Consider the following 18426-nt stretch of genomic DNA (forward strand, 5'->3'; position numbering starts at 1 on the left):
TCTGTACTCACCCTGCTCAGACCCTTCGTGACTTTATAGACTTCAATCACATCCCTGCCAGCCTTCATTTTTCATATTATTCCTTCCAAACTAAAGACATCTGAGGATTCGAAACATTTGGAAGCATTCCCTTTCATTTCCAGCCAAGACAAAAATAGAGGGTTCCATTGTGCTCTCAAGGAAAAAAGTTTATGTTTTTGGAACTTGGGGCTGCCTCCAAAAATGAGATCTTACAGAGTGTATCTCTATAGAAGGCATACAAATGAGAGACACATAGACCTACAAAATACCCAAAACCAAAAATCCTATATCCACTCTCACCTCTTGCTGGCGACAGCCTTTCCAGACTGGGGATGCTGACCCATTTCCTTCTTTTGTATGTATTGAGGGAAACTTTCCCAGAAGAGGAAAGTATACTGTCCCAAAAGATTTCTTCTACAAAATATTTTTTTATCTTTCTCTTCCACATAGATGTTCCTGATTTCTTTGATTGAACAAATTCTATAGATTTTTTTTTCATGTAAGATGATTTCTCCTAGCATGAGTCGTAAAATGCAAATGTCTCTGAATTAATTTATCAGTTATCTAGATTTCGTTGTGAATTGCTTTAATCAGATTGCTTTCCTTACTGACACTCAGATAAGATGAAGACTAAAAGAACTGTGTGTTTTTATAAAGCATAAACTAACACACCATTGTAAAGCAATTATACTCTAATAAAGATGTTTAAAAAAAATTTTTTTTAAATAAAAGAACTGTGTGTTTTTGACTAGAAACTTAGAAGCACAGGGCACTAAAAAGAAGGTCAGGTCTGAACTGGCACATCAATAAGAAGCATTGGACCACCAGAGGGTAATGTAAGGTCCATGATCCTTGGGTAGGAGAAGAGAAGAACGAGGGAACACAGGCAAGAGAGACAAAAGAATGTAGGAAAGAGACCGATGCACCCAGACAACTATAGGTATTTTCAAAAGAACATTTATTGAAATTTTACATTCATTATCTCATTTAATTCTCACAACTGTCTTGCAAATTACAGATTATTATGCCAATTTACAGATATGAAAACTGAGGCTCAGAGAGTCTAATGAAGTTTCAAAGGCCACACGGCTAATCTACCAATTATTGAATATTATGTACTTTATATAAATTTTCTCATAGAATCCTCACAAAAATTCTATAAAGTAGATGTTACTATCTGCATTTTAAAGTTGAGGAAACAGAGGAACTTCCCTGGTGGTGCAGTGGTTAAGAATCCGCCTGCCAATGCAGGGGACACAGGTTCGAGCCCTGGTCCGGGAAGATCTCACACGCCACAGAGCAACTAAGCCCATGCTCCATATCTACTGAGCCTGCACTCAAGAGCCCACGTGCCACAACTACTGAGCTCTCATGCCACAACTACTGAAGCCCACGGGCCTAGAGCCCATGCTCCGCAACAAGAGAAGCCACCGCAATGAGAAGCTGGCGCACCGTAATGAAGAGTACCCCCAGCTCAACACAACTAGAGAAAGCCTGCGCACAGCAACGAAGACCCAACTCAGCCAATAAATAAATAAATAAATAAATTTATAAAATAACATAAAGTTGAGGAAACAGAGCCTTAGAACACTTAAGGTGTTTTCCAGGCATCCAGAGCTAGTCAATGACAGAGCTGGGATTAGAACCCAGCTTTTTCTGACTCAACAGCCAAGGCCAAGCCACTAAGAAGCACTATCCTTCTACCTCAAAGTCAAAGCTTTTCTTCTACTCCACAGCAGCCCAGTGGCTTGATCGCAAGGATCCTAGTTTGCTGCATGAGGCCTTGAGTCAGTGATTTTTCTAGGAGGCTTTTTTGTAACCCCATCTCCCTTTCTTTGCCGATTAAGATTACCTAATAAACTATCACATTATCCTCAGTTATTCATGTTTGCTCACAAAAGCCTTTGCCAGGAAATCAGATGTCCTGGTTATTGGTTCCAGATCTCCCAACGATTGGTTATATGTCTTTGCATCAACCACAGGACCACTAGGGACAAAGTCACATCAATGAAATGAGAGGATTGGAACTCTCCTAGCATCACAATTCCATAATCTTTTTGCAGTCTTCTGTCATTGGTGCAATGCAAATCTTTTCCTAAGTATTAAAACTTAGCGGGGACTTCCCTGGTGGTCCAGTGGTAAGTTCGATCCCTGGTCGGGAAACTAAGATCCCACATGCCTCAGGGAAACTAAGCCCGCGCGCCACAACTACTGAACTCGCACACCTCAACGAGAGAGCCCACGTGCCGCAACTAAAGACCCAATGCAGGCAAAAAAAAAAAAACCCCAAAAAACCTTAGTGTATATTTAACAGCTACTGGAGGAGGTAGAAAATAGGAGTAGAGGATTTATCATTAAAGCTCCATTGTTTCTCCCACCACACACAACGTAATGTTGGAGATAACATGCCAGTTGTTTCTAGGTATGGATACTGCACAATACTAGCTTTGAGGCTTGGTTTGTGTTCGTTTAATTCATTTTGCAAGCTGGATTCCACACTGTCACCAAGAGTAAAGCATTTTTTCATACAACATTTGTTGAGTACAGAATATATGCCAGGAACTCAAGAAATAAACATGAATGTTGACATATGAATTGTGCCCTGTGGGAACTCACAGTGCAGAGGAGAGGCCAGATAATTATCATAGCTAGCTAAATTTAATGAGCATCCAATGAATGCCAGGCAGTGTTCTGAGCACTTTATCTCATTTAATCCTCATGTCAGCTCTGTGAGGTAGGTACTAGAGATATCCTTACCTGACAGATGAAGAAACCAAGTCTAAGACAGTTATTTAAGTTGTCTGAAGTCACACAGATGGTAAATGCTGAAGTTCGGGTTGGACTTCAGGCTTTAGGTTTTAGCTTACACACTTGCCCTCCCTGCTGTGCTACTTTCTTATAGTACTTGTAGTAAGAGTTATGATAAAGGCATCCATGGGAAGCCGTGGGAACAGAGATAAGGAACTCATGACCTAGCTAGGGCTTCAGAAATTTTTGGGAAAATAGTTCTTGAGTTTGAGCCCATTGATTTTTTTCCTTTGGGGAGGATTTTCCCCAATATTGATTATCGGATAAATTTGAATTAAATACTGTTTTTATAACATTAATGTTAGGATTGAGAAAATTTCATTTCACTTAAGGAAAAGGGATTTGGGGAAACACATCCACATTGAAAATTATTTAATCAGGTTGTTTGTTTTAATTCAATACAAACTTTAAAACTATTAGGACAAGTTATCATGAAGATAAATTCTGAATAAGTGCAGAGCTATAGAGCAAAGAATAAACTTAATGACTTCACATGCAGTGTTTAACAAACCAGCAAAAGGTGTTTCTTTTTAGAGCTCTCTTAATTGTACTTCAATTTTTAAAAAAATTATTTTAATGTGATTTTGCTTCATTAAAAAAAAAAAAGAGGACATCCCTGGTGGTGCAGTCGATAAGAATCTGCCTGCCAATGCAGGGGACACGGGTTCGAGCCCTGGTCCGGGAAGATCCCACATGTTGCGGAGCAACTAAGCCCACACGCCACAACTACTGAAGCCTGCGCGCCTAGAAACCATGCTCCGCAACAAGAGAAGCCACCGCAATGAGAAGCCTGCGCACCGCAATGAAGAGTAGCCCCTGCTCGCCGCAACTAGAGAAAGCCCGCGCACAGGAACGAAGACCCAATGCAGCCAAAAATAAATAAATAAATTAAAAAAAAAAAAGAAACAAACAAACAAGGGAGGTGGTAGATGTTTTCTGAAAACACCAACCTGAGACTCTGTCTCAGTTTACTTTTGACATCCTGGGACAGCCTTATCTGACCTTTCTGTTATTTTCCTTAAGTACAGATCCCAATTCCAACTCCATCTTCTTCTGTTGTAAGGTTATGTTGTTTAATTCAAAAATCAAAGATGAAGTTCAGACTGGAGAGCAAAAATGGATTTGTCCACGGGTTACATTTGTGAGGGTTGAAAGGGCAAAGTAGTGAGAGCCAGAACTTCCTTGCCCATTATCATCCCCTCACTACCACCCCAGGTTACTACAAAGAACAGCCATTCATGTAACCTCTGGGAGATGGTGCAATTCTTGAGATCATTCTCACCATAAGAAAGCTGGCAAGGAAGCCAAAATAAACAACACAACTTTTAGGCTCATGCCCATGTGTGCTTATGACAAAGGGTACTGATAAACTCATCTTCTCTACCCTCACCTCCCACCCCACTCCCCACCATACCTTAAGGCAGAGTGGTGAGCCTTGCCTGACTGAAAACATTTCTTAAGTCATTAGGCACCATCTGTAGACTGAAGCCTACACGATGGCTAGCTGGAGACTTAGTGGTACCAGGAACCAGTGGGTAAGAGCTTTTAGACTTATTCTCCTTACCTTCCTTCTCCCGCGTAAGCTGTGGCCCATCTACACCTCCACAAATCTCCAAAGGCAGATCTTACTTACCTACCTTTTATCTACTAACCTCCCAATAGTTGTTTATTTTTGAAGATGGCTCCCTGAAGATAGGTGACTAGGAAATTTCTGTGCTTTGAAACATCTCTAATTGCTTCCTCATTTTTGGCCGTTTTTTTTGCGTGTTCCAAAATGCCTTTGAGATCTTTTACCAAACAAATCTTTTTATATTAGCCTTCTAATCATTTCACTGTTTTTTTTTAAAATTTATTTCATTCTAGTCCAGCCAGAAAGCAGAGGACTGAATAAAGCCATCCCATGATGTCACTTTCAATTCCAAGACTTCATGATCGCATAAGAATTTTTACTAGAAGTATTGGGGCCAATAAAGAAAAGCAACGATAAATGAAACAGGATTGGCTTTGGTTTAACACAAAGAAGGAATTCCTAAAGATCTGAGTAAGTTAAACCTAGAACTTTGTATAATCCTTTTCATGGTAGACTTTGAGAGTAAATTCATTCTGCCTTTGAGGATAGAAGACTGGACTTGATTATTTCTTGAGCTCCTTCCTATCCAAAGACAATTTTATTTATACCTTAAATCAGTGTTTCTCAAAATGAGCTCAGCAACCATCATTTGGAATTACTTAGGGTGTTCATAAGTACTTAAGATTCCTGGGCCTCACCCCAGAATGCACATTTTTAACAAACCCCTTAGTTGATATTTATGTATCCTAAAATTTAAGAACAACCACTGTAAGAAGAGACTTCCAAACAGTATTGCTGAGTATTTCTAAATAGGTACAAATTAGGTATCTACATGGAAATCTTAGCTCCCCAAAATTTTCCCCCTCTGTCAATACCAAATCACAGTGCTTAGATATCTCTGAAAAAGAAAAGTGATCTAGTAAAAATCCCTTAATCTTTTCATCTGCTGAAGCACTAAGTTGGTTCTTTAAAACCCACCACAGAATGTTTAAACTCTAAAGAGCCTCAGAGTCTGTTCTGATTCAAACTTCTCACTTTATAGAAAGGAAACTGAGAGTAGAAAGGCTCCAGCTCATCCAAGGTCAGTCAGCTAGGAGGGTCAGTGGTAGGTTAAAATGAACCTCTTGGCTGTTCCTATACTTATTCGACTTCACAAAGTGAATTTCTATCTATGTGGACTATTTCCGCAATGTGCACTTTTAACAACTGTTCCGTGGTTTTTTCTTTTTAATGACTAAAATTTATTTTTAAACTCAAAGATGAGCAAGACACAAAATGTACCACTCAGTATTACAACTCGAATTTTACTAAAATTTTACCAAGGATATCCTTTAGCACCCCGTGTGGGTGATGGCTACAACTATATTTTAGATATAGCTCAATCAATCATTTGATATAGAGATGATATACATACACATATGGTGGCTAGGGCAATTATTAGAGACATTTCTAGCAGAGTTATTGGATATTCTAGAAACAGGGTCTCCTGTCATGCTGCTCATATGTTGTATCTAATATTCATATATTCATTTATTTAATCAATATTTGTTGAGTGCCAACCATGTGCCAGGTATTATGCCTTTCCAATGGCGTTGCATCTTTTTGTGGAAATTGTGTTCTAGGGTCAGCACTTGAGACAAAAATCATTTTCCGAGAATCAAAATTACCCTTGGGAAAAAATCCATTATGAAGGTATAACCCCGTTTCCTCCAGGTTTTCTCTGATTGAGCACCAGATGAAGTTGTTAGCTTGTTTTTAGTGGCCCTGCTGTATGAAAATTGTCTCATTAAACATTTCAATCACCCTTGGTGCAGAGAAATACTCAGTGTGAGAAGAACATAAAGACTGAGACCAACCCAGGGAACAACTTGGGTTCACATCGCCTGTCTCTACTCATTTACTAGGTGGAATGGCAAGCCACCCCATTTAAATTATTTCTCTCTCCCTCTCTCTTTTTCCCCAAGTAGGTAGAGTTGAATTCAAGTAATTTAAATCCAAGTATGTTTGGACCTCTTGCCATTGGTCATAATCTGTCCTCATTCTGCATTATCCTGCTTAATCTACATGCTATTTTATTATATTGGCTCATCTGTACTCACTGTAGGGAAAAAATGTAAGAGACTTTTTGTCAAGAGGGGAGCCTCAGTTTCAAACTCTCTATTGCTAGTATCTTCAGTCTGCTATTCAGTTGTGTGCTAGTATTTTACTATTTGACCTTGACCCCCAGGCCTCACTCTGGCAACTCAAGCAGCTGCTGACCCCTAGAATGAGTAGGGTCCTCTGGCTTGAAGATTGCTGACCTATTTTCACAGTGCTCTGTAAGTTGTCGAGCCAATGGTGGATCCCAACTTTCTTTAACTTTCAAGATATTTGCTTTCTATCATACCCCATTTGCCATATGAGCCCAAAATACTGGAACAACTCCAAATAACATATTTGGATCAGTAATAAAGTTTGGTTACACTTCTATAGTTTATCCTATCAAATTGCCTAAGCTCTGAGGAGGGAGAGAGAAATTGTTTCCAGAAACGGTTCAATTCACAGCTAATTTATCAATCCTGTGGAACAAAGGATACAATGTAGCACTGAATTATGGGGATTCTTGTCCATTAAAAATAGGATTGGCAGCAACAGCTTATTTCACAGGCTCCTCTAACTGGAGGTCATTAAATCCAATGACATCTTGATTGGCTCTGAATTAGAAACCAAAAGATGAAAGACTCCACTTTTCCCATCTCTAATCTTATGAGCCACTCAACCTAAATCCTGGGTTTTATTGTCAAGCATCATACAAGCATCATGGAGCAGCATAAAAATACTCCTAACTAGATCAAGCTCACACAAGCTACAGTATAACAGCATCAGGATTAGTAACTTCCAGGCGAGTGACCATAAACCATGAAGAGCTAACATTTCTCTACCTTTAGAAAATCTGAAAACATCATGCCACCAAGAGAAATAGTCATGGGACAGCTTGCAAGCACTGAAATTTGGGACTCAGTTGTATTTTATTTTGCTTTTATTCCCCAGTCTCATTGTTTCCTGCCCCCATCCTTTTCAATAAACGTATCTTAATGAAAGATGTTAAGAGAAAAAAAGTTACTGGAAACATGTAAAGAAATATTCTTTAATACATAAGTGGTAATTAAAATGTGAGCATGCCCTGAGGGCAGAAAATGGATACCTCTGTTAGGAATTTCAAAGCTAATAAACACAGCAATATAAATACACCATTAAATTGCATCGTAACCAACAAACAACATATGAATTATTGAGCCATACTTAAACTTTAGGACCTGACTGCAGAAAAGGCTGAAAGCAACAAAAAAGGTCCAAGTTAATTGAGCAAGTAATAGGATACGGGAGGGTAAAAGGTTTAAAAATGGAATAGCTGAAGCACTGAAGTATATAGATTCTCAAGAGAAGAATCCCAAGTGGCAAGAGGAAGCAGAAGAGAAGCAACATAGAAAAGTTCAGAGGTTATTCTGGTAAATGCATACCTTGTGGTTTAGATCTCAGCACTGATGCCAGTTTGATTCTGAAGATAGAATATATTTCTAAAAGCATAGATGTAGAAAGAAAATGGGATTTTGTTTTGAATACAGTATATAGCACTGTCAATGGACTTTTTTAAAAGTCTGTCATGAGCTTCCACTTCTGGTCATGTTGGAGTATCAGGGACCAGATTTACCTGCCCACCTCAAGTAATTTTTAAAAACAGACTAAACATATGAAACAATTGTTTTCAGACATTGGACAACAGGAAGCAAGGACAGTAATCCCTGAGTGAAGGGAAACACACCAGGTGAGTTCCACCTCCAACATCCCCTTTTACTGCCTAGAGATAGTTTCTAGGCTGAAACAAAGAGAGGAAACCCAAATGGACTCTGGCTTTCTCCCTGAGTGGAGGAAATAGAGCTGATTATTTAAGAAAGGAGCCCAAGATGGCTCAAATTCAGAGCACACGGTTCTGGAGAGGGGAGAGTTTCACTGAGATCATGCTCAGGAGATCTGCAGAGAGTTCTTTGTGTCTTCAGCTGAGTACTGACCTACACATGCGTATGAGGAAACTACAAGGCCAGCTAAAGACCACTGTAAAGAAGCAATGCACAGAGCTCACACACGTCTGGAAATAGTTCCATTTCCCCTCTTCCCCACCAGAGTGGAAAACCTCGTAACACACAGGTTACGAGGGCATCAGGTAGAGTACTCATAAGGCTATTGACTCATTAGTGAGGAAAAATTTTCCCTAGACTAAGGATTACTCTAGTCCCATCCAACAAAGTTTAAAAATGAGCCTATGGGATCAAACTGTTTCCAAGTAACTTAAATGTGTCCAGAACAAAGTTCAAAGATATTTAAAAGAATACAAAAATATTCCACACCCAAGATAAAATTCACAACTGGCATCCCATGAAAAATCACTAAGCATGCAAAGGAGCATAATGAAAAGAAAAAATAATTAATAGAAACAGATTCAGAAGATAGGACAAGTGGACAAAGATATTAAAACAGATACTATAATTAGATTCAAGAAGGTAGAATATGGTTTCTCAACCTTGGCACTACTAACATTTGGGGACAGATAATTCTTCATTGCAGGGGCTGTCCTGAGCATTATGGGATGTTTAGCAGCATCTCTAACCACTAGATTCCATTAGCATTCCCCCACCCACCTTGTGACAAGCAAAAATATCTTCAGACATTGTCATATGTCTCCTGGGGGGCAAGATCACCTCTGGCTGAGAACCACTAAGATAGAAGAAAGTATGAGCAAGTTAAGGAGAGATATGGGTAATATCCCAAAGACCTGATTACCATTTCTATTGATGAAAAATACATCTGAGATGAAAAACACACTGAGTGAAATAAACAGCAGATTAGACACTGCAGAAAAAAAATAATGAACCTGAATCTAAAGCAATAGAAATGCTCCAAAATGAAACACAGAGAGAGTCTACCATGGAGTATAGCTATTTATTATGGTAGATGTTCTATAAATGGAGTTAGGAATATCAACTACAGGGCTGTTGTAGCAAACCAGTCTAATGAAAGAAGATGATAGGCTGAAAATAACAGTACTGATGGTAGGAAATTAATACAGCTACTACTGCAAATAATAATGTAGCAGTATGAGGATTAGCTAACATTGAATTTTTTTGTACCAGTCACTTTGCTAAAGCACTTTATATGCACTTTTTCATTTAATATTCACAGCAATCTTTAGAGGCTGGTGTTACCATCCCCTTTTACAGGTATGGAAGCTGAATTTCAGACAGTTTAAATAAATAGTAAAGAGCACAAGATCATAAGATCACACAGCTACTAATGGTAAAGGAGGAATTTGAACCCAAATTTGTACTACTATAGAGCTTGCCCTCTTAACCACTAGGCTTCCCAATACTAGTGGTTGGGAAGGAAATGCCTGGTTGAAAGGAAAACATTTGAGAGATATTTCAAAGAAGAATCAAAGTGAAACTGATGACCGACTTGGATGTGGAAGAAAGAAAATACAGCAAATGGAAAGTGTTTTATCCAAGAAATAGCTGAAGGGTCAAAAATATAAATAAAGCTGTAAACATGTACAGTCCATAGAACTTTAGAGCTGGAAGGAATATGAAAGATAATCTCTTCCAGGCGCAGATGCGCACACACACACACATACATAAACTTTTAAACAGCAAAAAAAGTACAGATCTAGAGATTTTACTTTTCTTCTCCACATTTGCTGAGTGTTTTAAATGACTTGCTTAGTTTCCCCAGCTAGTTAGAGGCTATGCCAAAACTGAAGCCGTAATTGTCATGTTCTTTCTACTCTGACACCCTGCTTCTCCTGAATAAATATGTAAACGTGCCTACCCCATGCCTAGCACATGGCAGATTCTTAATAAATATTAGATGTTTCTATTGACAACCAATTAAGCCATTCAAAATGACTTATGCATATAGACACAGCATTACTGCATGGGGGCAGATTCACTCTGAAACTGTCTCAGCCTTTTCTTCGCGGAATAATCTGATTTACTATCAAGTGTTGTAGCCAAGTCACAGTGACTGAGGAAAGAACATGTTTTTAGGATTATTTCCCTTCTTATAGTGTGTTCTTGAAACCCTCTCATGCTAAAGTGCCTAACACCTAAGCAGAATGGGAGTAGAATAACTATCTCCACATAAACAACATTACCCATGTTTACAATCCTTTCCACAGGAAGGATCGGCTGATGAAGGCAGCCAGTCCGAATGTACAGTTACAGAAGCATGACAGAGACCAGGTGAGCTGTTCTTCACAGGATTCTATATCATCCAGATCCCATATCGGCCCCAAATCAGAAGGCTGGCCTTAATCGCTTTATCCCCTCATTCTGCTCACACAATTGGTATGCCCAGTTAGAGATGGCTTTCTCTGCATGAGATTGCTGTCCCGAGCAACATGTGAAATAGTTTTCCTTTAAAGAGCCTCTCCATCGCCCTTGGCACCAACATTTCCTAATGTTTATGTTTCTGAGAGGAGAGTGTTGGTGATAAAGCTCTCGGTCACACGGAGGTGCCTTTTTGCCCCAGCAGTTCACAAGATATTCAGTTTTATTTAATGGCTTAACTGCTTCATAATTGCTCATATTCAGCTGCTCCTAAGCCTGAATGATCTCAGCTTTTAATATGCCTTGTCTAATTTTTAGCCACATCAATCTATACAAATAGCTCATCACTACTCTGAAATGCTAATGCTTGTCACATATTTCAGTCGCCTCTATAAGACCTTGTTCCTGTGTTCATAAATCTTGTTAACATTTCAGGACCTTTATTTTCTTGTCCAATGATTCAATGATATATATACACATTTGTAAAAGGCCTAATCTCCTCCAAGGATGAAATTCTTTTAAAATATGGAATAAAAAAGATGTGACCTCTTTTTTCACTACATCTACATAGTACTATTTGTAATTATTTGTAGCATTTTACACCTTCTGCCTTCTTTTCATAGTTATTCTCATATTTTTCTTACCTCCTCTTCTGGTTTGTAAACACTTTGGGATAAACCAAGGAGATAAATAACAACTGGGGGGTGAAGGGTAGCTGGAGATTGGGTGGTCAGAGGCCACTCTGTGAGATGAGATATGAGCTGAGAGCTGAAAAATGGGAACAGTTAGCCACAGTGAAGACTGGTCCAGTTCCAGTACTCCCACTTTCTGTAGGAGAACAGCAAGCTTGTCATCAGTCACTGTGTGACGGTGACCTACTTCATCAGAATACTGATTTTTTCAGTAAGGTAACATCATCAGAAAGGGGTAGGGCATTAAGAAGAAAAAGTTTCCAGAGACACCTGAGTCAACTTGAATTCTAAGGACTCCATTGTAAAATGCCCCATAATAGGGCACACTGGATATCAAGTAGAGATCCATAAAGGTCCTCTAAATCACTGATAGTATATTGCTATATTTATCTGATAAGTATATGCTGGTATATTAGTCTCTCCAATTACATTGAGAGCTCCTCCAAGGTAGAAACTATTTCTCTGTATCCTTGTTATTTATTGTTTATTGTGTATCACCCCCACTAAATACAAGCTCCGAGAATCCAGAGACCCTATTGTCTTGTTCATAACCGCATACCCAGTCCTAGAATAGAGCACGTAGAAGGCACTCAACGTGCCTACTAACTAAATGAATGGAACCAATCTGGTATCAATGTGAACTTAAATTGTTTGCCAATAAAACTGTATGTTCCTTGGATCTAAAGGAGAGCCTCTATAACTGACCTAAATAGTTAGTGTCTATTTTTAAAGCCAGTAAAATGTCCCTACAATAAATGACTATTACAATGGTCCTATATTCTTTAGGCTACAAGTGCTAGATGTGGTAGAACCGACCAACACATCATACCTGCCCCTCTTCCAACTCTATGTACCCCAGAAACCCAGGCCCAGGTAGAAAGCAAAAACAATGGCCACAGGAACCCTCTCTCAGAAGCTAGTGCTCTTACAGGGCACCACTACTGGTCATAGGAAGGGCTATTATCTGACTCACATCTCCCAGCTCTCCTCTTCCTTACACTCTATTCTAAGTTGTAAAAATACAGGATTTCTCTCTCTTTTCAGGAACCTAATAACATACAGCATCATAGACTGAACATTCAGTGTTTGTTTCAATTTCTACATGTAAACATCCATTTTCCTTAAACCCAGTGTCATTACCTTCAAGGGCGTAATCATCCACAGGACTGTTTCAGTTGTATCTACCAGAATTCATCATTACCCAAGCACTATAAAATCATTTACAGATCATGGTCTTCCCTGAGAGCTGAAAAATAAAGTACATGACATCATTCTTAACTGCGTTGACTGGACCTTCCACAAACACTCCAATAAAAGAATTGTCCTTTCTTCCTCCTCATGTACTTATTACCCTTAATAATACCTGTTATGACTGAGGCCTTTAGCAAAAAGAATGTTAGCTTAAAATTGTATGTTGTTAGTTATAATTTGTCTGCTAGGAAAAATGTTGCCTAAGTAATAAATACATTTTATTAATAGAAAACTAGGTCAGAATAAAAAAAAAAAAGTCCACTCTCCAACGACCTTTCTCCTCTTTCCCTAATGTGTGCTACTTTCCAAAAGCTTCAGGTGCTAGCAGAAACTATTATAGCAGCTGGGGATGGATTCTTTTTACAAGACCATCCCTCGGAAAAATACTTGGATCAGTCAGATTGGTCTCCTGTGTTCTGGCCTCACTTTCCGCAACAATTCACCAGCATTTAACATCTCTCCTCTTTCAAGAATGTCTTATGGCATCATGATCTGATAAACTCACTCACATTAAACCTGAGGTGTTAGAGGTATAATATGTCACCTCACTCAGGAGTATCTGTGTTTCAACAGGAGGTGTGGGAAAAGAAAGGGCAGTGTTTAAAAGAGAGAAATGAATTCATAATGGTGGTCTTTTCCATCTACTTGTAAGATCCAACTATGTGCAAATCTCAGAAGCATTCATTTGGTCATTCATTTATTCAATCAGTCACCAAATATTTTTTGAGGGCTTATTTATTATCTGCCAGTCACTGAGCGAGGTACTTAAGATGTTATGACAGACCTAGTCCCTGACCTTAAATAATTTATGATACACAATTCTCTTGATTTTGGTTCACATAAGAACGCTGAACATTTTGGCCAACATACTTCAAATATCCTGTACTTCTTTGGAGTCCCCAAAATCCTAGAAGTTTCTATACTAATTTTAGCTTAAAAGCATTACCTAGTTCTGACTTCTGTCAAGTCTTTCACTTCTCTTCAGCCTCTGTGGAGGAAAAAATAATCTCCCAGAAGCTTTCCAAAGTTTTTCTCTGAAAGGCTTCAGAGTCAGATTTAAACTTACAAACTGGGGAGACCCCTTAAGTAGTTTCTATGTAAAATAATCCTCGAGATGTAGGTAGCAACTTTCTTCAAGGAGGAAAGCCATTCAGCACTTTAGGAAGCAAGACACCTCTCTTTCCAGCAGCCCATCAGAGATACGAGTAACAGACCAACTGTCCCCAGGCTTGAGAGAACTTGGACAATACCAACAGTCTAGAAAAGGCAAGTGGTATCAGGAAGCACTAGGATAGTTGTACCAGATGTTTACACCTGGCCTCCATATTGATTGTTGGTGTCCATGCCTTACCCCTGGTATACACCCCTTTTAATCTTTTCCCTTAACACTCATATAGATTCTTTCTATTTGTACTCAGATCACTAAATATTCTTCTATTTTGTTTAACCTCATCAGTTTAAACTGCATAGTACGTCTTGATCCCATCCTGTGGAAGATAGGAAAAAAAGACAGTATTGCCATTGAAACCCAAGGTTTGTCATCAAGATATAATGAAATTTATTAAAGAAATCAGTGACAGGCAGGAGACCCATTCCTGTATTATCTGAAGGTTCCAGGTAAAATGTCAATGTCTGTACAGGAGCATTGTGGGTGGTAACACTAGTCAAAAGTGCATTGAACCAAAGTTATGGTTGTAGTGAAGGAAAAGGATGCCACTTTGGAGCAAACACCATTCGTCAATTTGGGGACAGCTGATTTAAATTAGTAGGTTGCATAGAAACTTATTTCTGGAAACAAGTTTCAGGGCTGCTCTTGCAGGCTTTGAAGACCAGGAATTAGAGATACTTTTAAAAACTGTTCCCTCTATATATAGGGAAAAGAAGCTATATAAAGGAAAAGGAAGTAAAATACTCGTCTGGTTCTATATGAAGCAGAGCAAAGTCTTCTCTAGTAATTTTTTGCATGTGAAACCATGCTGTAGTTACTTTAAAATGACTAAGGTTAATAGTTGGAGCATCCAAACAATATTACAGGTATTTGGAAGGTTATAAATAAATAGTTATTAGGATATTTAGGGGATAAATTTAGACATATTGTATAAATCATAATGACGACTAACAAAATCCTGACCAAAAAACTATAAATAATAATTATCAAGACTTTAAATTTTCCTTTGGATTTAAGCCAAAAAAATCCACATCTAAATTCGACCTACAAATTTGGTGTTCAGATATCTATTTTATTTACTTATTTTAATTTTAGTTGGAGAATAGTTGATTTACAAAGTTGTGTTAGTTTCAGGTGTACAGCAAAGTGAATCAGTTATACATATACTTCCGATATAGGCCATTACAGAATATTGAGTAGCATTCCCTGTTCCATACAGTAGGTTCTTATTAGTTATCTGTTTTATATACAGTAGTGTGTATATGTCAACCCCAATCTCCCAATTTATCCCTCCCCCCGCCTTACCCCCTGGTAACCATAAGTTTGTTTTCTACATCTGTGACTCTACTTCTGTTTTATAGATAAGTTCATTTGTACCCTTTTTTTAGATTCCACATATAAGCGACGTCATATGATATTTGTCTTTCTCTGTCTGACTTACTTCACTCAGTATGACAATATCTAGGGGCATCCATGTTGCTGCAAATGGCATTATTTCATTCTTTTTTATGGCTGAGTAATATTCCATTGTATATATGTACCATATCTTCTTTATCCATTCCTCTGTTGATGGACATTTAGGTTACTTCCATGTCCTGGCAATTGTAAATAGTGCTGCAGTGAACATTGGGGTGCATGTATCTTTTCGAATTATGGTTTTCTCCAGATATATGCCCAGGAGTGGGATTGCTGGATGATATGGTAGCTCTATTTTTAGTTTTTTGAGGAACCTCCATACTGTTCTCCATAATGGCTGTACCAATTTACATTCCCACCAACAGTGTAGGAGGGTTCCCTTTTCTCCACACCCTCTCCAGCATTAATTGTTTGTAGACTTTTTGATGATGGCCATTCTGACAGGTGTGAGGTGATACCTCACTGTAGTTTTGATTTGCATTTCTCTGATAATTAGTGATGTTGAGCATCTTTTCATGTGCTTTTTAGCCATCTCAGATATCTGTTTTACATGAGCATCACCCATCTTCTGTCTTAAGCCTTTATGATTACTTAAAGTATGTAATGCCCTCTTGCTATTATCCTCAGCTTCTTTCTTGCAAGGAGATGGACAAGCCATATTCATTACGTAAAGTTAAATTCCTCAGTGCCCCATCTCTTGCATACACACACGCATACATACACATGTCTCCTTTCCAAACAACCACCCTTCCCAGCCATGCAGAAGAGACTAGGCCTTGGGAATGGTACTCTTAGATTACCTGAAAACATACATCCTCAGGAATCACAGTCTAAGTGAATATGGGGTCAATTCATTTTTTCAAAACAGAGATATTGATTCATTGTCCTTGCTCATTAATTTTTTCCATCTCCATGATCCAGTATAGTTTACCTTGTCACCTCCATCAGGCTAAATTCCAGCCATACTTTAAGGCTCCATTCAAGTGCCACATCATCCACACATTTTCCCTGACCCAGCCAGACAACTTAAACACTTTCTTCCCTCTGAGCCACATGATTCCCACAGTAAGGACAACACCGTCAGTAACAAAACTTGGAGCAAACCCAACCAGAGTAAATGCTCCTCAACCACACACTGTGCTGGGTTAAATAGTGCCCCCCTAAAATTTATGTCCATCCAGAACCTCAGAGTGTGACTTTACTTGAAAATAGGGTTTTTCAGATATAATTGGTTAAGATGAGATTTGGGATTAGGATGGGCCCTATCCTAAGGACTAGAGTCCTCATAAGGATAGAGGCACAGATACACAGAGGGAAGACAGCCAAGAAAAGATAGAGGCAGAGTTATGCTACCACAAGCCAAAGAATGCCAAGGATTGCCAGGAAACATCAGAAGCTAGAAGAGGCAAAAACAAATTCTTCTCTACAGCCTTTGGAGGAAGTATGGCCCTGTTGACACCTTGATTTGAGACTTCTAACCTCCAGCACTATGAGAGAATAAACTTCTGTTGTTTTAAGCCACCCAGTTTTTAGTAATTTGTTTTAGTAGCTCTAGGAATTAATACATTGATCATGTCTTATACTTTTATTTCTTCAAGTGTCAGAGGGGTTTGGGTTTATGGCTGGTGATCAATAATCAATGCTTATTGACTAACAGGAAGATACTTTATGATGATTGTGAAAGCCAGGGCAGCTGGTCTGTGTAACCATAACTGAGTGGCTTTAGGTGGAGACAATGGACCATTCTCAAGATACTTGTGAAGCTTAAGAGTCCTGCTAGTGATTTCCCAATGCCATGGATAGATTCAAGTTCAAGAGGAAGACAAGAGCCGCTGTTTTTATGGATTTGTTATTGGTGGGGGGGATTAATACATCAAATATATTTTCTATTCAAAGGCATTTTCTCTTACCTACATGCTACTCCTCTTAAAAGTGAGCTGTGGGATTATAAGCAGAGGAAAGGTTTTGCTCCAAGCCTTTGATATGCTAATTTGATCATTAACTTCCACGACCATATGTAGTTTTCAAATTTCCTATATTTATTTGATCATGGGTTACTTTGGGTTGGAGGGCATATCCAAGGTATAATATTTTGAGTTACACATTTTGGGAAGCTGACCTAATTAATAACCCTTGCCTCTTATACTGAGATTCTTTAGGCCAAAAATAACAAGGAAAATGATTTAGAATGGTTTAAACAATAAAAATTATGATCTCATATAGCAAGAAGTTCTTCATTAGGTGTCTCCAGGGATGGTTAATGCAGCTGATCAGTGGTGTCATCAGTCCCCGTGAACTTTTTTGCAATGAGAATATCAATTTATTCTCTTAAAACTCAAGGATTTTGAAATGTTTGTCTTTTTTTTTTATGAATTGGTTCCTTCCCTTTTTTTTTTTTTAACATCTTTATTAGAGTATAATTGCTTTACAATGGTTGTCTCTCTTTTTTGCTTTCTTCAGTGTGTCTTGTGGTTCCTCTTAGGACTGCAGCAGCTCCAGCCATCACAACCATATATGCCAATCAGAGAGGCAAATCATTCCCAGAAGCCTCCTGTCCAGTTCCCCTCACATCTCATTGGCCAAAATTGTGCCACATTTCCCTGCTTAACCCAACCACTGTCAAGGGGAACTAGGCCACCATGATTGGCTTAAATCACTCACACTTAATTCATTCTCTAAAACTGGGAAGGTAGTCTCCCAGCATGAATGAATCATACTTCCGGGACAGTATGGAGGAGGAAACTCAACAAAACCATGATTCTGTTAGTGGGGCTGTTGGTTGCCCCTCAACAGCCATCTATCCCTTCTTCCATACCAACAGAACCATCATTTTTGGGCAGAACAGTGATGTGTTCAGCCCCCATTGTCTGAATCGTCATTAACAAAGCCATTCCTAGAAATCTCATTCATTTTTGCCAAATGCTAGCTTTCCCAGACTCTTGTACTGTGGGTGCCATAGGACATGGTTCTGGCCAATGAGATATGAGTAAAAGTCTTCTGCAGTCTTTTAATATATCCATATATCTATATCTACTTATAAATCTTATTTGTCTAATCCAGCAATCTGTCTATAGAGAGAGGCAGAGACAGAAAAAGACAGACACAGAGAGAGAATTAGCTTAAGCCACTTCTTCTCCCACC

The sequence above is a fragment of the Eubalaena glacialis genome, chromosome 1, assembly GCF_028564815.1.
Source record: "Eubalaena glacialis isolate mEubGla1 chromosome 1, mEubGla1.1.hap2.+ XY, whole genome shotgun sequence".
Taxonomy (NCBI): Eukaryota; Metazoa; Chordata; class Mammalia; order Artiodactyla; family Balaenidae; genus Eubalaena; species Eubalaena glacialis.